General features: G+C 39.3%; 1 protein-coding gene and 1 non-coding gene across 2 annotated transcripts in view; both read left to right on the top strand.

Annotated features, from left to right (window-relative positions):
• The window catches only part of LOC132532105 (OTU domain-containing protein 7A), a 383,571-nt gene that overhangs the window by 156,107 nt on the left and 207,293 nt on the right, over positions 1 to 20,171 (top strand). The window lies entirely within an intron of this gene.
• LOC132504628 (U6 spliceosomal RNA) lies at positions 11,054 to 11,157 on the top strand. Its single transcript, XR_009535002.1, has one exon. It is a non-coding gene; the product is annotated as a U6 spliceosomal RNA (small nuclear RNA).

Here is a 20,171-nt window from a genome sequence, read left to right as displayed (position 1 = left end):
GTATTGAATGGTTAGTTCCCTTTTTAATTTTCATTTATTTCTTCAGCATGCTTTTACTGAGTAGCTATTACATGCCCTGAACTTTGCTAGGTCCTGGGGATTCAAAGCAGGCAAGTTCCCAGAACTTAAATTCTCCAGAGAGAGCATACACAGGATGGATGGACAGATGGACAGGTGGATGGATGGATGGATGGATGGGCAATGTTATTACAGATTATGATATGCTACAGAAGAAGTAATTGGTCCTGCAATAAAATGAGGGGGAGGGTAGTTTAGACAGGGGAGTCAAAGAAGTCTTCTCAGCAGGAGTGAAATTGAAGCAGACACTTGCAATAAAGGGAGGAGGAGGGGAAGCGCTGTGAAAGCTCTTCTGACAAAGTCAATCACAAGTGCAAGAAGGGGTGAAGAAATCAACTCGCGTGTTTGGGGATGGATGGGAGGCTCAGCCTGAAGTGCTGACCTAGGAGAGCCTGGAGCCAGGTGAGCCTGCAGAGGTGGGCATGGCCACAAGTTGCAGAACCAAAAGAAACAATGAAGGCTTAAAAGTTTGTGTTTTATTTTAGTGCAGTACTGATAGGATTCAGGCAGAGAAAGCCATGACATAAATTCATCTTTTCAAGTTCTTTCTGGCTGTGTGAAGAAGGGATTGGAGGAAGGGGCCGACTGGTTTGCTGATGTGATTAAAAGCATTCAAACCGAGTGAAACGATCAATAGCATACTAGCAAATGTCCGGCTACATGCCAGTAAGGCTGTTTTTCAAAAACGTGTGCAGACAAAAGTTGGAGAAGCCCTTCGTCAGCCTATTTATTAACTTTACGTAGAGTTCTTTTATGGTCCATAGATCCTTATTGCCCATCCTCTTTATTGAAGTGTAATACACCTACAGAAAAACTCACATCAGAATGAGTTATAATATGCAAATATCGCTTCATAATCACCTCTCAGACCAAATAATAGAGCCTTATCTGCAGCCATTCTGCCCCCTTGTGTTTTTTCCTCACCCTGCTTCCTTTTTCCCATACCCACTCTCTCCACTTTCCTGACCTCTAACCTGTAGATTATTTTTGCTTATTTTTAAACTTCATGTGATGAGTCAAATAGTATGTCTGTTGTGTGTACCACTGGGTCATTCGTTCATACTCTGCTGCTAACATGCTATTTGTCCATGTGTGAATATACACCCATGTACCCATTCTACTATTGTTTATCATTGGGGTTGCTTCTAGTTCTCTATGAGTAATGCTGCTGTGGAAATACCTTCCCTATGTTTTGGTATACATGTATACATCTTCGCTGGAAATATACCAAGATCTGAAATTGCTGGTCATACCGTATATGTATGATATACAGTATGTATATATATTGTATACGAATGATCAGCTTTTGGTAGATCCTGCTGTTGCAGGAGAGGGAGATGTCACATCCTGGGACCTGCAGGAGTCCTTATGACCACCAAGTTCTTGGCTTCACGCAGGAAAGAGTGAGCCAGAGCAAAGGGAAAGCAAGTTGATTTATAGAGACACACACTCCATAGGCAGAATGCAGACTGTCTCAGAAAGTGAGAGCGGCCCCAGGGCATGGGGTTGTAGGTTTTTATGGGTTAAGTAATTTCATAGGCTAACACGTGGGAGGAATATTCTTGCTATTTTGGGGTAGGGTGGGGATTTCCCAGGAGTTGAGCCACTGCCTAGTTTTTGCCTTCTATGGTCCTCCTCGGAACTGTCATGGCTTTAAGGGGGAGTGATTTTTTAGTATTACATTGAAGGTATAATGAGCTAAAGGTCAATGGCTGGACTCTTCTCAAAGACACCTTCGTTTCAGCTGGTTCCAGCCTAGCGCATCCCAACAGCTGCGCCCCTTCTTCATTATCTAGTGTTTGTGTCCTGCCCCTTTTCCTCCTGTCTCACTGCTAAGTAATTTTCCAAAGTTGTTGAACCAATTACACTCTCATCAGCCCCATAGGAGGGCTCCAGTTGCTTCACATCTTCATCAATGGTATTTTCTGTTTTACTAATTTTAGTCACCAGTGGTATCTAATTGCAATTTTAATTTATCTGATAACTAATGAGATTGAGCAAATTGTCATTGATTCTTGGCCATTCACATGTCCTCTTGTAAAGTGTATGTTCAGGTATCTTTTCATTTGTCTATTGCATTTAACTATTTCTTATCAACTTCTTCTGTATATTTTCTGAATACCAGCCCTTTCTTGATTATATGGACTTCAATGATCTTTTCTCTCTGTGTGTAGTTTGCCTTTTTACCCTCTTAATACTGTTTTTGAGCAAAAAGAAGTTCTTAATGTTATGTGTCTGTTTTATCACTTTTTTTTAATAGTTGGTAGTTTGGCATCCTGTTTCAGAAATCTTTGCCCATCCCAAGTTTAGGAAGGTGTCCTATATTACTTTCTAGAAGTTTTATTGTTTTACCCTTTGCATTCAGAAATACTATCAATGTGGACTTGGTTTTTCTGTATGCTGTGAAATAGGGATCAAGATACATGTGCTCATATGGCCATCCCATTGACTCAGCACTTTTCCTGTGGAAACAAATCTCTCAAATACTCTATTATGCCATTTCAGTCAAGTATGACCTCCTTTGTAAAGCCGCCTGTAACAGGATGTCAATATTTAAGTTTAGACACAGGTGTGGAAGTGTGGCAGCTACTGCATCCCAAAGTGAGGCGCTGGGCCAAGGTTCACAAGCTGGGAAGGAAATGAGCTAGAATCACTCCCTTGGTTTTTGGACTTCTCAGGTTGATCAGGGATCCAAGGAAGGAACCAGGTGTGGGAGAAGGGGTTCTGTGATGAGAAGTGTTTGCAAAGGCCATTAGAATGCAGGTGTCAGCCCCTTTGTCTAATGGGGGAATGAGGAAGTGCCTGCCTTTCACTCAAGGCCCTTAGGCTGAAGATCAGTGGGGACACTGGAGAACAAGGTGCCATCTCTTGGTTGGCAGCAGAGTCGACCAGGGTCTGGGCCTCACCTGGGCATCTATGGGGTGAGGAAAGAGATCAACCTACCTTCCTGGAGGCTGTGTTGGTCGCACTGGGCCCTTTTATTGGGACCACTTGGAGGGGCGGAAGCACCCCAACAACAAGAAGCCAGAGATGTACGTCAGATTCCTAAGAAAGCTGAAGTTGCTACACGCTACCATTAGAGCAGGCGTGTGGCAACTTATGTCAAGGAAACTGCAAGTGACCCCATGTTGGGAATCTCCGAGGAACAAATAAAAACGCCCACAAGGGCAAGTGAGCCTTCAACATCTGCCAGGCCTGGGGCACAGGATAGGGTGTGCAGTACCCTCCTTCTGCCTCTAAACAGCAAAAGATGCCAGGCCTGGCCCCTTAACAGCAGTTGGGAGCCCCAACCATGGGCCAGAGGGGAAGGCTGACCTTAAATGCATCCTGAGAGATTAACACCAGGAGAACAGAGGACAGTCCATTTGTGATTCAGGTTGTGTTTGTAAATCAGGGGGTGAGGGGGTAGCCAGTTTCTCACCCAGTGGAAGGAACACCCCTTCTGAGTTCCCCCAACTGAAGATATTTAAAGAGGTCAGACGGAGGTAAGAATTAAGTTGTATTTTGACTATATCCCCCAAGTCGTGCTCATTCAGTTTCCTGGAGTGTTTACCTGGGCAGATAGCTAGCTCCCTAATCAGCACTGCCTGAGGCCAAGGTGCCTGAGTACAGGGCCTGTCACACCTGTGTGGCACGGGCCTCCTGTAAACCCACAAGAGCCTTCAGGGCAGGACCCCACCTTGTGCCCTGGGGCAGAGCTGTGCTCTTTGCTGCACAGTTGCTTGCATTTGTAGGTGCTCAAGCAACCTTTGCCAAAGAAGTGGATAGAGAAACAGTAACCAGCTGCTGAGGGAGGGAGGAAAAATCCTCTTTCAGGCCGCTGTCCTGGTATGTGAATTCCCAGCCACTCACAACTTACCCACAGGGAGAGCCTTAAAGAATGCAAGTGGTGCATCTTAATCGGAGATGACACAAACAAAATGCATTATTTATCCTTTATTTCTAGTTACCTCAAATGTGCATTATGTTCCTGGAACCTCAGTGCAAACCATGGGATCAGCTCTCAAACTTAAAACCAGGGGCATTTTGCATGTTTGCTAGGGAGCAAAATATCTTGCTCTAAGAGGCATTAAGGAGGTAAAGCATTTCTCATTCTTGAGTTTGTTCTTTCCCCTTTTTCAAGACTCTGAAGGTTTTACAGATATCATTGTGCAATTTAGAATTTATTCCCCCTGGAGAGTCAGGTGGCTTCAAGGTGATTTATATCAAGTGAGGTTTAAAGAATTATGGAGAGTGGTGATAAGAATTAAGGTAAGGGGAACAGTATGGAAGTTCCTTTAAAAACTAAAAATAGAGCTACCATATGATCCTGCAATCCAACTCCTGGGCATATGTCCAGAGAAAACTAATTTTAAAAGATACATGCATAGTTCACTGCAGCACTGTTTACAATAGTCAGGACATGGAAGCAACCTAAATGTCTATTGACAGATGAATAGATGAAGAAGATGTGGTATATATATATACATATATATATATATATATATACACACACACACATACATACATACAATGGAATTACTCAGCCATAAAAAAGAATGAAGTAATGCCATTTGCAGCAACATGGATGGACCTAGAGATTATCATACTAAGTGAAATAAGTCAGACAGAGAAAGACAAATATCATATGATATCACTTATATGTGGAATCTAAAATATGACACAGCTGAACTTATCTATGAAACAGAAACTCACAGACATAGAAAACAAATTTATGGTTACCAAAGGGGAAAGGGGGGTGGAGGTAGGGATAAATTAGGAGGTTGGGATTAACATATACACACTACTCCATATAAAATAGGTAACCAACAAGGACCTACTGTATAGCATAGGAAACTATAGTCAATATTTTGTAATAACCTCTAAGGGAAAATAATCTAAAAAGCAGTATATATATATTGGGTGGGCCAAATTTGGTTTTTTCCAGAAGATGGCTCTAGTAGCACTTAGTTGTCTTTAACTTCATTCAAAACAATTTTGTTAGATTACATGTGACAGCTGTCATATCAGCGTGCATTTAAAAAAAATCAAAATTGTTGAATTTTTGTGTAGACATTTTAATATTGAAGATGGAAGGAAAAAGCAGCATTTTCAGCATATTATGCTTTATTATTTCAAGAAAGGTAAAAACACAACTGAAATGCACAAAAAGATTTGTGCAGCATATGGAGAAGGTGCTGTGACTGACCGAACGTGTCAAAAGTGGTTTGTGAAGTTTTGTACTAGAGATTTCTCACTGGACAGTGCTCCACGGTTGGGTAGACCAGTTGATAGTGATCAAATCAAAACAATAATTGAGAACAATCAATGTTATACCACGTGGGAGATAGCCAACATATCCAGATCAAATGTTGAAAATCATTTGCACCAGCTTAGTTATGTGAATCGCTTTAATGTTTGGGTTCCACATAAGTTAGGCGAAAAAAACCTTCTTGACCATATTTCCACATGCAATTCTCTACTGAAACATAATGAAAACGTTTTGGTTTTAAAACAAATTGTGATGGGCGATGAAAAGTTGACACTGTACAATAATGTGTAACGGAAGAGATCATGGGGCAAGCAAAATGAACCACCACCAACCACACCAAAGGCTGGTCTTCATCCAAAGAAGGTGATGTTGTGTATATGGTGGGATTGGAAGGGAGTCCTCTATTATGAGCTCCTTCTGGAAAACCAAACCATTAATTCCAACAAGTACTGCTCCCAGTTAGACCAACTGAAAGCAGCACTCGACAGAAAGCATCCAGGATTAGTCAATAGAAAACCCATAATCTTCCATCAGGATAACACAAGACCACATGTTTCTTTGATGACCTGGCAAAAACTGTTACAGCTTGGCTGGGAAGTTCTGATTCATCCACCTTATTCACCAGCCATTGCACCTTCGGATTTCCATTTATTTCAGTCTTTATAAAATTCTCTTAATGGAAAAAAATTTCAATTCCCTGGAAGACTGTAAAAGGCACCTGGAACAGTTTTTTGCTCAAAAAGATAAAAAGTTTGGGGAAGATGGAATAATGAGGCTGCCTGGAAAATGGGAGAAGGTAGTGGAACAAAAGGGTGAATACGTTGTTCAATAAAGTTCTCGGTGAAAATGAAAAATGTGTCTTTTATTTTTACTTAAAAAACCAAAGGCACTTTTTGGTCCACCCAATTTATATGTATATATAACTGAACTGCTGTGCTGTATACCCAATACTAACAACGATACTATACTATCAACTATAGTTGATATTGTAAGTCAACTATACTTCAATAAAAAATAAAATAAATAAATAAAATAGAAAGAAATAAAGAATTAAGGTAAGGCAAGAGAGAGAGGGAAAGAAAGGAAGGAAAACAATTTTGAGCAGGGATTTAGGACCAGGTGATGTGGTTTAAAGCACAGGGGAAAAAGTGAGATGCTGGGACCCAACATATTATAGCCAGAAGCACTGGCTGCTGCCCTGGGGAGCTGCTCCATGGGAGTGGAGGGAAAGCAATGACATCACTCTGGGCTACACCCTGATGTAGTAACTGAGAGCCTGCCGCCCACTTCACTTCCCCTTTAAGTCCAGGGCCTGCTGGATAATCTGCCTTCTTCATCCTTCACACCTTTTTAGGTTGGAATGCTTCCCATTACTGGTTTGGGAAATCAAGCTTTCATCAGCTCACAAACCAACCAGTTAACAAGGTTTAGCATAAGGCTCATTCCCTCACTGCCCTTTCTCGTTCTGTTTTGGTCACAGTAACACTCCCCTCCTGTGTGTGCCCTTGACTAAACTACGATCAGAATGGGAAGAAACTCAGTGCCCCCAGACTCTGACCTAGACCTCTGTTGACTGGGAAAAAAATGCACAAGCTAAAAGTTGAGAATTATGTTTTATTTGGTGAACAGAACTGAGGACTAAAGCCTGGGAGGCAGCCTCTCGGGTAGCTCTGAGGGATGGCTCTGAAGAGGGAAGGGAGGAGCCAGGACATATAGGAGTTCTTGCAACAAAGACCAGGTGGTCAGAACATCAGAAGATTACTGTTAATTAAAGAAAACCAGACATCTCAAGTTAAGGAATTCAGCGCTTTTCTGTATATGGGAAGATGCCAAGAGTCTGGGCTCACTGAAATCATTCCTTTGATATGCACCTCAGCTCCCTGGGGCCAGTATCCTGTGTTTTCTCACCCTGAGTCCCCTCAGGGTGCACCATCGGGGGTGGCTGCAGTGACTGACTGCTTGATGGCGGGCATCCTGTTTCCATCCTAAGTTCCCTCAGGGCTCACAACCCCGGGGAGGCTGTAATGTGATGGCTTGACGGCTGCAACATCCTCTGTTTCCTGATATGGCAGGCAACATTTTTCCTTTCACACCTCGCTTAACCACCCCTGTTGCTGCGGTGCCCAGGGTCTCTCACCCTGAATGTGGGCTTCATTCCCTGGGACAGGCTGCTGACTTCCTTCGCACTCTGTAAACCAAGCTGGGAGTTGGTTCCATCTCTCTCAGTATTCTAAAGGGTCCCCTTTAACTCAGGATTTGATGAAGCAACCCAAAAGTCTTGTTGTGAAGAATGGAGCCACATGGTATAGAAAGGGAGGTTGAGTATGTGAAGTTTAACAGTCATAACCTCAAGGACAAATGATTGGGTTGGCCAAGAAGTTTGTTCGGGTTTTTCCTAAGATCTTATGGAAAAACCCAAATGAACCTCTTGGCCAATCCAATACTTTAAAATATAGTGAATTAATAGATAATTTGAGGCATAGTAAAGCAACAGATCAGGAGATGACTGCCATTGGAAAGATAGTTTGTGACTCAGAGTTACCTGGAGGAGGGGGCACGCCACACCACAGGGGGCCACAGGGGGAAGCACCAGGAAGTCAGAAGGCAGAGGGAGTGAGGAGAAAATGTGGGCAAGAGCCATTACTGTGGTTTCCATGGGAAGGACCAGGCCAGGCAGGGTAAGCAGGCTTAGGATTGGCTGGTCTGAATAGTTTCAGTAGGTTCGGGGCCCTAGGGTGTGTCCCTAGTTATTGGGTTCCTGGCCCTGGGGTGATTAGGGCAGCAGGGACAGTGGCCTGGAGTGTGAAAGCCCAGCAGAGTCTGTAGCTGGGGATGTGGGCTCTGAATTGGTTTGTTTGTATAGGAAGGGACCTTTTTGAGGATGGGTTCTTTACCATCTCTAGGAATTGGCCCTGGGAGAGGCCGTTTCTCCAGGATCAGCAAGGCCCCAAGTTGCCAGAGCATCAAATATAGGTAATAAAAGATGGTTCATCCACAAATGCAGCTCCTTTGCAGTGCCAGCTCATTTGGGGGTGGTGGGAGTGAAGCCAAATCCAGCCTCTGTACCCCAACACCAAATTAAATCTTGGAGACAGAGTTTTGGGTGGAGTAGAAAATAATAGCTTTATTGCTTTGCCAGGCAAAGGGGGCCACAGAGGGCTAATGCCCTCAAAACTGTGTGTCCTGACCTGGAGGGGGTAGTGAGAAGTTTTATAGTAATGGTTCAAAGAGGGCGTGATCAGCTCATGGACATTCTTCTGATTGGTTGGTGGGGAGATCAACCTTCTGGTTCCAACCAGTCTGGTGTCTATGTGCTTGTGGGCAGCATACAGTTAACTTCCACCTGGTGGGGGTTTCAGTATCTGCAAAACAGCTCAAAGATATTGTTATGTATATCCCTTGAGGGGAAACCAGGACCCTACCCCAAGGCTGCACTATTGTTTCTCGATTGATACTCCCTTGTCTCTGCATCCCCTCCCTTCCCTGATTACCAACTGTAATCTGCCTCTTGGAACTGAGAGAAGGTCATGGAGGCTGAATGAAGCCTATTTCCTGTAATCAAGAAATGGGGGACACAGAAAGGCTTTTGTGCCCAGGAGCCCCACAGGGTCCTGTTTGGTTTCTGGGGAAGTGCAGTACTGACCGGACATGTGGTCCCGTGATCATGGTGACCCCTCCTTCCCAAAGGAGATGGAATCGCTGAGGTGGGGTACCTCTGCCCTGCTGGCTACACCCTTCTGTACTGGAGTGTTGGCCACCCGCTGGCCCTCTCCTGTATGTCACACGTCTCCAGAGGAGCTCCTGGCAGCTTAACCCTGCCTGGCACTGCACTACCATAGGAAACTCACTTAAAAGGCATTGTGGAACCCGTGATTTGGGCACTGAGAACCTCCAAGGACAGCCTGTCCACTCCACCCAGCAGTCCTCCGGAGCAGATGCCATAACTGCAAAGATAGGCTCAAGTTCAAATTTAAGTGCTTCAAGTAGGTACGGCTGACTCTTCCTGTCCCTATTGGTGATGCCCTGGTGCAGGCAGTGCTGAAAGGTTGGTTTGAATCCCTTCCCCTCTCTGTTCAGCAACAGGGAAGGTCCCATGTCTGCACACCTTGACCTTGGTCCCTTTTGGGTGTCCCTCTCTGTGGTCTTCTCTGGATTACACCCACAAACCTCTCTGGGCACAGGGCCTGGGTGTTGCTGTTTAATCATCTTGAGCCCCATTTACATACTGGCTGCAGTAGCAGTGATGGTTCTAAACATAAAAGCCTTTATTTTACTTTTTTATTTTTTCATTAATTAGCTCTAATTGTTGGCTTTTTCAATTTAATTTTTATTTTGTATTGGAGTATAGCTGATTTCCAATGTTGTGTTAGTTTCAGGTATATAGCAAAGTGATTCAGTTATACATATATCCATTGTTTTTTTTGGATTCTTGTCCCATATAGGTTATTACAGAATATTGAATAGAGTTCCCTGTGCTCTACAGTAGGTCCTTGTTAGTTATTTTATGTATAATAGTGTGGCTATGTTAATCCCAAACTCCTAATTTATCCCTCCCCGCCCGCCCCCTTCCCATTTGGTAACCATACATTTGTTTTCTAAGTCTGTGAGTCTGTTTCTGTTTTGTAAATAAGTTCATTTTTGTCATATTTTAGATTCCACGTGTAAGTGATATAGATATTTGTCTTTCTGTGTCTGACTTACTTCACTTAGTATGATAATCTCTAGGTCCATCCATGTTGCTGCAAGTGGCATTATTTCATTCTTCTTAATGGCTGAGCAATATTCCATTGTATATATGTACCACCTCTCCTTTATCCATTCATCTGTCAATGGACATTTAGGTTGCTTCCATGTCTTGGCTATTGTAAATAGTGCCACAGTGAACACTGGGGTGCGTGTATCTTTTCAAATTATGGTTTTCTCCGGATATATGCCTAGGAGTGGGATTGCTGGGTCATATGGTAGCTCTATTTTTAGTTTTTTAAGGAACCTCCATACTGTTCTCCATAGTGGCTGTACTACTTTACATTCCCACCAACAGTGTAGGAGGGTTCCCTTTTCTCCACACCCTCTCTGGCATTTATTGTTTGTAGACTTTTTGATGATGGCCATTCTGACTACTGTGAAGTGTTACCTCATTGTAGCTTTGATTTGCATTTCTCTAATAATTAGCAGTATTGAGCATCTATTCATGTGCTTTTTGGCCATCTGTTCGTCTTCTTTGGAGCCTTTCTTTATATCTAGTCTCTTCAGGGCTTTAGCCCATACTCCAACTGTAATGTTTTTCTTATAGTGTTGAATTATGAGAGTTCTTTATATATTCTAGATATGAGTCTTTTGTCAGGTATGTGGTTTACAAGTATTTTCTCCCAGTATTTTCTCTGTAGCTTGTCATTTTATCTTCTTAACATTAAGGGTCTTTCTCAGACCAAAAAGGTTTAAATTTTGATGAAGTCCAATTTATTGATTTTGCTTTTGATGTTGCCAAGCCCCAGGTCCCAATGATTTTTCTCCTATGTCTTCTAAAGATTTTATAGGTTTGTTTTACATATAAATCTATGCTCCATTGACTTAATTTTTGTATAAAATGTGAAGTTGAGGGATTTTTGCTTATTTTATTGTCTTTTTGCTGATGGATATCCAATTTGCAAACATATCCATTTTTTGAAAAGACTCTCCTTCCTCCATTGAATTACTTTTTCACCTTTATCAAAAGTCAGTTGGCCAGTACTCACTTTGGTAGCACTAAAATTGGAGCGATTCAGAGAAAATTACCATGGGCCCTGTGCAAAGATGACATGCAAATTTGTGAAGTATTTCATATTTTTTTTAATGTTACTGAATTGTAAGCTTAAAAACAGTTAAAATGGCAAATTTGGTTATCATTTTATTATTATTTCATTATTAATTTCATTTTTTCCTTTATTTATTAGTTATTTTATTTTTTTTATTTTAATTACGGGATAAATTAGGAGTTTGGGATTAACATGTGCACACCACTACATATAAAATAGATAACCGACAAGGACCTACTGTATAGCACGGGGAACTATACTCAATATTGTGTAGAATTGGTATTAATTCTTCTTTAAATGTGTGGTAGTAACCTTTAAACTTCTTCAGGAACAAAGTGAGCCTGGAGATTTCTCTTTGGGGAGATTTGAAATTACAAATGAGATTTATTTAATAGTTATAGGAATATTCAAATTATCTCCTTCATTTTGAATAAGTTGTGGTAGCTTGTGCTTTTCAAAGAATTGGTCCATTTCATCTAAGTGACCAAGTTTATGTGTATAGAGTTGTTTTTAATATCCCCTTATTATGCTTTTGGTGTCTGAGAATCTGTAGCAATATTTCATTTCATTCTTGTTATAGGTAATTTATGTCTTCTCTTTTTTGTCAGTCTTGCTAGAGTCTTGCCAATTTTATTGATATTTTCAAAGAACCAGCTTTTTGTTTCATTGATTTCTCTCTATTGTTGTGCTCTTTTCAATTCCATTGACTTCTATTATATTTATTATTTTCTTCCTTTTGCTGGCTGTGGGTTTCTTTTGTTAGTTTCGTAAACCAAGAGCTTAGATTATTAAGTGGAGATTTTTACTCTTTTCTAATGTAAGCATTTAGTGCTGTACATTTCCCTCTCAGCAGTGTGTTAGCTGTGTCTTACAAATTTTGATATGTTGTATTTTAGTGTTCTTTTAATTCATTTTTTTAAAACTACTCTTCAGACTTCCTCTTTGACCCATGGATTATTTACAAGTGTGTTGTTCAGTTTTCCAAGTGTTTGGATATTTTCCTTTTATCTTTCTATTATTGACTTCCAATTTTGATTCCATTGTGATTAGAGAACACCTTCTGTATAAGTTCAATTATTTGAATTTTAGTGGTTTCTCTAGGTGTTGCATTATGTATACATAACTTACCACAGTCTACTAGTGTTGATATTTTACCAGCTTGAATGAAATGTAGATACTTTACCACCATTTAAGTCCCTTTACTGTCTCCTATTTATAATTATTTAAAATATTTCCTCTATATAGAACTTTGAGAAGTACATCAAGCAGTGTTATAATTTTTGCTTTAACTATCAAAAATAATTTAGAAAAGGAGAAGAAAAATTTCATATATCACTCAAACTTTTGTTTTTTCCAATGTTTTTCTCTCCGTTCCTGATGTTCTGAGATTCCTTCTTTTATCATTTCTTCCCATTTTAAGAACTTTCTTAGCCATTCTTTTAAGGTAGGTCTGCTAGTGACAAATTCTCTTAGATTTCCTTCCTCTGATAATGCCCTAATTCTCCCTTCATTCTTGATGGATACATTTGCTGATATAGAATTCTGGGTTCACTGTTCTTTTCTTTCAGCACTTGAAAAATGTTATTCCACTTGCTTCTTGTCTTTATGGTTTCAGATGAGAAATCCATTCACTTGAATTATACTCCCCTATAGGTAAGATGTCATTTCTCTTACTCTGCTTTCAAGGTTTTTTCTTTGTCTTTAATTTTCAGGAATTTGATTATTTTGTGTTTGGCATAGATTTCTTTGGATTTATAATGTTTCAGGTTTGCTCAACTTCTTAAATCTGCAGATTTATGTCTTTTGCCAAATTGGGGAAATGTTCAGACACTATTTCTTCAAATACTTTTTCACCACCAGGTTTTTTTTTTTTTTCTACTCTATCTTGTCCTGGAACTAGAGATTCACCTTGTTAAATTATTTTATTCCATTCTTACAAGCTGGGTGTGCTTGAGAGGAGCCATATTGTTCTAATCCATACCTTGTGTTGTTCTGAGACTGAAGACTTCACTCACTGACCAATACCTTGCAGCAAGTATGAGGGTCACATGTCTTCATCTGAGGTCCTGTTTCATTTGCATGCTTTCTCATTTTAAACCCCATTTCCCCATGTTAATTAGATCAAAGAAGTAAACAAAGGATTTTATAGGGATAACTATATATCCTTTATTTTTGATCAGACTTTTGCTATCACAAGTGATGCTGGGGGCACAGGATGGGGAGAGCCTTTTATATACAGCTTTTTTCTGTACTAGAACTCTTTACTTTTGTAAGATAATATCTTAATAGTGTCATTCAAGGGATGTGTGCATTTTAACGTTTAGCCTATGCTGGCCCATCCTTTTACAATTTACACTCCCACCAGTAATGTGTGAGATGCACATCTTCAGCACCACTGGAAATTAGAGTTTTTTGTTGTTATTGTTTTGCAAATCTCATCAGATTAGTAAACAAAACTATTGTGTTTTGCTTTGCATTGCCTTGATTGCTTGTGAGGTGTGTTAGGTGGTGTCTTCTTTCATACTCTCATCAGCTGTCCCCAATCCCTCTTTTACAAGAATGGCTTTTGCCCATTATCCCCTATGACTGTTGTTCTTTTCTTCCTTCAGTTTTATTGAGATATAATTGACATATAACACTGTATAAGTTTAAGGTGTGCATCATAATGATTTGACTTATATATATTGTGCAATGATTACCACAATTAATTTAGTTAACATTCAGCACCTCACACAGATAAAAATATCACCCTTGTGGTGAGAACCCTTAGGGTCTACTCTCAACAACTTTCAAATATATCATACATTACAACCTCAGTAATTATTTATCTTGTAACCAAAAGTTTGTACCTTCTAACCACCTTTCCCTAATCCTCCCACCCATCACCCCCAACTCCGGAAACCACAAATCTAATCGCTTTTTCTATGAGTTTGGTTGGGTTTCTTTGTTTGTTTGTTTTTTAGATTCTACATATAAGTGAGATCATACAGTATTTGTCTTTCTCCATCTGGGTTATTTCACTTAGCATAATGCCCTCAAGGTCCTAAGGTCCTTCTGTGTTGTCCCAATTGGCAGAATTTCTTTCTTTCTTATGGCTGAATAAAATTCCATTATATATATTGTGAGGATGTGTGTGTGTGTGTGTGTGTGTGTGTGTACACAACTAACAGCTTCTTTGGACACTTAGTTATTTCCATGTCTTGGCTATTGTGTATAATGATGCTGTGAACATGGGGGTGCATATATCTCTTCAGCATAGTGTTTTCATTTCTTTGGGATATATTCCCAGAAGTGGAATTTCTGGGTCATATGGTAGCTCTATTTTTAATTTTTTGAGGAACATCCATACTGCTTTCCATAGTGGCTGCACCAGTTTATAATTATGATTGTTGTTCTTTATCAACTATATAAGCTCTTTGTACATCAGGAAGTCTAATTTTGGGGCTGAGTGTTGGAAATAATCTATCTGACTCTCTTTTACTTTGTGTATATTGTATTTTTATTTTGCCCTAGGAATGCATGCCAAAGGCAACAAGTATGGAAGTATAAATTTTTAATAACGGACTTAAAATCTAACTAACGGAGAAATCTACTATGTGCATAGATGGGGAAACTGTATTTGAAGACATCAGTCCTTTTGATGTTAATATATAAATGCAATATACAGTTTCAATCAGTACCTTAGATTTTTGTTTTAGCTGAGCCCAAACCCATAAATATTGGTAAGAGATGCTTGGAAAAGAATAGTAAGAGGAGAGTTGTGTCATATCCTAAAAGTATTATGTAACTATACTAGTCCAAATAGTATAGTATTGACACAAAATGAAAAATAATAAAAATCACTGAAAGAGATGGGCAATTTTACAAACAGATTGAAGCATAGATGTATTTTAACTCAATGGGAAAAGATGGCATATTTAATAAATATCTTGCCCTAATCGATGTTGTCGGATGAATATAGAATTGGATGCCAAGAATATACCTTATAGAGGAATAAATTTCAGATGGGTTTTAAATCTGAATGTTGGGTAAAAAGTCACATCATACAAATAAATATTAGGAAGGCTATCCAGAAAGGCCATCTTAAGTCAGACAGAAATCCCAGAATGATAAAGAAATAGATTGGCAGATTTGGCTACATGATAAGCCTTTAGCATATTTTCTTTTGGTCTTTTATATCTGCACTTTTACATTCTTGAGGTGATGCTATATATGATTTTCTTGTAACTGTTTTTATTTCCTTGTTGTTTCCCCATGGCATTTAAAACTTCAAAAATTCAATTTCAGTGTCTCAATATTCTATTTTATGCATGTGCTCTCATTTATTTAGAACTTAAAGTTTTTGAACAAAAGTCACAATTCCTTGAAATTATGTTTCAAAACTAGAAAACACATTCTATAACCTCTTGAATTGAAATTTGACATAGAAGACACATGGCATCCAGGGGTGCCAACTCTTAGGATGAGGCATTTGAGTGCCATATGCCAAACTAGGTCCTGTGCTCTCACACTCCTGTGGGAAAACAATGTTTAATGAGTTGTTAGCATCATTTGTTATAAATAAGGAAGAAAATTACTAGGCCCTCTCTCTATACCGTACCTACAGATAAGTAGAAGCTGGAGTACACTATCCCAAGGACCAGGTGCTGATTACAGATATGTGGAAATTAATGTGTGAAATCAACAAGGTATCCAGGAGATTTTCCTCTGATAGTACCCTAAGAATTTTTAGGAGTTTTAAGAGGAAGAATAAAAATTTGATTCTGGGGACTTTGCTGGTGGCGCAGTGTTTAAGAATCTGCCTGCCAGTGCAGAGGACACAAGTTCCATCCCTGGTCCAGGAAGATCCCACATGCCACAGAGGAACTAAGCCCAGGTGCCACAACTACTGAGCCTTTGCTCTAGAGCCCACGAGCTGCAACTACTGAGACCATGTGCCGAAATTGCTGTAGCCCGCACACCTAGAGCCTGTGCTCTGCAACAAGAGAAGCCACCGCAATGAGAAGCCCGCGCACTGCAACAAAGAGTAGCCCCCTGCTCGCTGCAACTAGAGAAAGCCCACACACAGCAACAAAGACCCAATGCAGCCAAAAGTAAATAAAATAAATAAATTTATTTTAAAAATTTGATTCTTCAAAATTATGGCAGTGATGTCCAAGTAACATAATGTTCTGGGACAGATGACCAGAAGGAAGGAGGGCAGCTTGAAGTGGTGTTACTACAGGTGAATGTAGGTTCCTACTTCATTTTCTGTCTGGATAGAGTTTTTGTGGGGAGATGCTAGACATCATACATCTGAATTTTTGCAGTGCACTTAGTAAAGATGTAGCATAATGTAACTAAATTAAATAAAAACACACACAAACAACAAACAAAAACTGCACTCAGGAGATTTGGGTTCAAATCCCTAAACTGTCAACTACCTGTTGTTAATTGTGGAGAAGTCACTTTACCTCTGAGATCAAGTTTTCCATTTGTAAAATGAAGGTGTTGGATTTTAGGTTACTTCTAGGGTCCCTTCAAGCTATAACTCTCTGCTCTTGTAAATGCCTCATGGCAGTCCTATGATAATGATGGAAAAATGTAACCTTGATTTACCATTGCCATGACCAAAGAACACATTTTCTGTTAGTCATTTAGTTAAGCCTAGAAATGGGTCTTTAGTAGTTTGCTGTAAGGCCATGTTTTCCTTCCTGTCTAGCTGTTTCGTAAATGCTATGGAGCAGGGGTGGGCAAACATGCAGAGTTAGGCCAACAAGTGGAACCAAAAGGAGTCCAGATGACTTCTGATAGACAGGAGTTGTGGTGTGCTAAATCTAATCCAATGAAATTCAATACTGATGATAATGGAACAGTAAATTCAGGTTGAAAGATAAAATCAAAGAAACAAAGAACAGCTATTTAACACAAGAGGAGATATGGGGATATATGTATATGTATAGCTGGTTCACTTTGTTATGAAGCAGAAACTAACACACCATTGTAAAGCTATTATACTCTAATAAAGACGTTAAAAAAAAAGAATAACAATTAAAAAAAACAAGTAGAGAAAAGGAAACCCTTTCACTGTTGGTGGTAATGTAAACTGGTTCAGCTTCTATGGAAAACAGTATGGAGGTTCCTCAAAAAACTAAAAATAGAACTACCATATGATCAAGCAATTGCACTCCTGGGTAAATATCCAAAGAAAAAGAAAACTGTAATTTGAAAATATACTGTACATGCACCCCAGTGTTCTTAGCAGCATTGTATACAATATGCAAGATATGGAAGCAACTTAAGTGTCCATCAACAGATGAATGGATAAAGAAGATGCGGGGTGTATGTGTGTGTGTGTGTGTGTGTGTATATATATATATATATATATGTGAATATTACTTATTGTGTGTATACACACACACACACACACACACACACAATGGAATATTACTCAGCCATAAAAAATAATGAAATTCTGCTGTTTGCAACAACTTGGATAGACCTAGAGGGATTATGCTTGGTGAAATAAGTCAGACAGAGAAAGACAAATATTCTTTGTTCTCACTTATATGTAATATAAAAATAAAACAAACAAATGAACATAACAAAACAGAAACAAATATAGAGAACAACCTAGTGTTTACCGGTGGGAGAGGGAAGGGAAGAGGAACAAGATAAGGGTAAGGGATTAAGATATACAGGCTATTATATATAAAATAAATAAGCAACAAGGACATATTGCATAGCATAGGGAAATATAGCCATTGTTTTATAATAACTTCAAATGGAGTATAATCTATAAAAATATTGAATCACTATGTTGTACACCTGAAACTAATATAATATTGTAAATCAGCTATTCAACAAAAATAAAATAAAATAAATCCTTAAAAATTTAAAATAAAAAAATGTTTAAATAAATAAATTTTTTAAGAAGAGCAGTCTCATAACCAGTAGATTCATGCCAATTTCTGAAGTTACAGTAAACAGAATGGGAGAAATGGGTCCCAACTAGTCAAGGCAGTGGGCTTCTCTATCCTGTGGGCCAGATCATGTCTGAAGGGTTCTTGACCTGGGCTTCTCAATCCTGTGGGCCAGATCGTGTCTGAAGGGTTCGTGACCTGAGAAAGGAAGATCTAGAAGGAAGTAATCTCCTGATACCTGGGAGATTATGTTAGAAATGGAAAGGAAAACTACTGCATGTTCTCTTATCCATGATAAAAATCCATTGGGTGTATTTGTGTGGGTATATTTCTGGGCTCTCTATTCTTTTCCATCAGTCTCTATGTCTCTCTCACCATGTATCTGTATGGTAAACCTTAATATTGTGTAGGTTGATTCCTCCCACTTTATTCATCTTTTTCAAAATAGTTTTAACTATTCACATTCCATTGCCTTTCCACATAAGTATTATGATAATCTTACCTATATCTAAAAACTTGCTGCATTTTGACAGGAATTGCACTAAATCTGTATAACAATCTGAAGAGTATTAGCACCTTCATATTAGTGCATTAGTATTAGCATGTTGAGTCTTCCAAGCTATGGACACATTGTGTTTCTTCATTTATTTAGATCTTCGATTTCTTTCATCATTATTTTGTAGTGTTCAAATTACAAGTCCTATACATAAACTAAATATTCATTTTTAAATGAGTAATTATAAATAATATTGTATTTTTAATTTCAGTGTCCACATGTTCATTGATAACCTAGAGAAATACACTAGATTTTTGTATGTTAATTTTGTATCATGGGACCTTGCCTTCTGCACTTCTTTGTTCTAGGAGTTTTTGTAGATTCCTCGAGATTTTCTACATAGAACATCATGTCATCCAGAAGTAGCAGAAGTTTTCTTTCCTTCCTGCCAATATACGCTGTTTATTTCCTTCTCCTACCTGTTAAACTGGCTAGAGCACCTAGCACTGTATTGAATAAGAGTGATGAAAGTAGGTGTCATTGTTTTGTTCCCAATTTAGCAGAAAAGCATTCTGACTTTCACCATTAAGTATGTTAGTTGTAGTTTTTTGTAGATACTCTTTCTTAAATTGAGGAAGTTACCTTGTATTCCTATTTCTCTCAGAATTTTTACCTTGAAGGGGTGTTGAATTTTGTCAAATTTTTTATGCATCACTTTATATGATCATGTAATTTTCCTTCTTAGTCTGTTAATATGGTGGACTGCATTACTTGACTGTCAAATACTGAACCAGCATTGCATCCCTAAAATAAACCCTGCTTGATCATGGTGTATAGTTATTTTTATATATGCTTGATCTGTTGGCTAATATGTTGTTAAGGATTTTTGCATCCAAATTCATGAGAGATTTTGCAGACTCCAGCTTCTCCTTGTATCCTCACATGGCCAAAAGAGAGTGAGAGAGCTCTCTGGGGTCTCTTATAAGGGCACTAATTCCATTCATGAGGGTTCCACCCTTATGACCTAGTCACCTCCCAAAGGCCTCACCTCCTCATAACCTTGGGGGTTAGATTTTCAACATATGATTTGGGGCGGAACGTGAACATTTAGTCCATTGCATTAACCTTGATCATTTGATTGAGTTTGTATCTGCCAAGTGTCTCTAGCATAAAGTTACCATTTGTAATTAATAAACATCTTCCTGGAGACATTTGAGACTACAATGGAGATATCTTCTTTCTCATTATACCTTCAAGTTGGCAAGGTGTGAGGTCTCAGAGGCAACTCTTCAAGCCATCCTGTTACACCACTGCATGAAGTTGGGTAGCCCAGTGATGGTGGTGTCAAGAGAATAAGCAGGGAAAATGGAAGAAGGCCATTCTCTATCAATGTCAGGATTTTATGGTTGCCCAGGTTGGGGAGAAAAGAGGAGAGGTGAGAGACAAAGAAGAAAAGAGAGAAGATAGGAAAGACTAACTCATAGAGAAAGAGAGACACCTAAAGGGCCCATGGAGATGGAGAGGGGGAAGGGAAGGGAGAATCCAGTTTTTAAATCTTGATTGATCTGGTCAACAGGCACGTTTTACAAGGAAGATAAGTTCTCTTGACTTTGAGGTACCAGTGAGGTGTACAGGTGGACATACTTTCA

The sequence above is a fragment of the Lagenorhynchus albirostris genome, chromosome 1, assembly GCF_949774975.1.
Source record: "Lagenorhynchus albirostris chromosome 1, mLagAlb1.1, whole genome shotgun sequence".
In the NCBI taxonomy this organism is placed as follows: Eukaryota; Metazoa; Chordata; class Mammalia; order Artiodactyla; family Delphinidae; genus Lagenorhynchus; species Lagenorhynchus albirostris.
The sequence above is the reverse complement of the archived record's forward strand: the minus strand, read 5'-3'. Positions and strand labels throughout refer to the sequence as shown.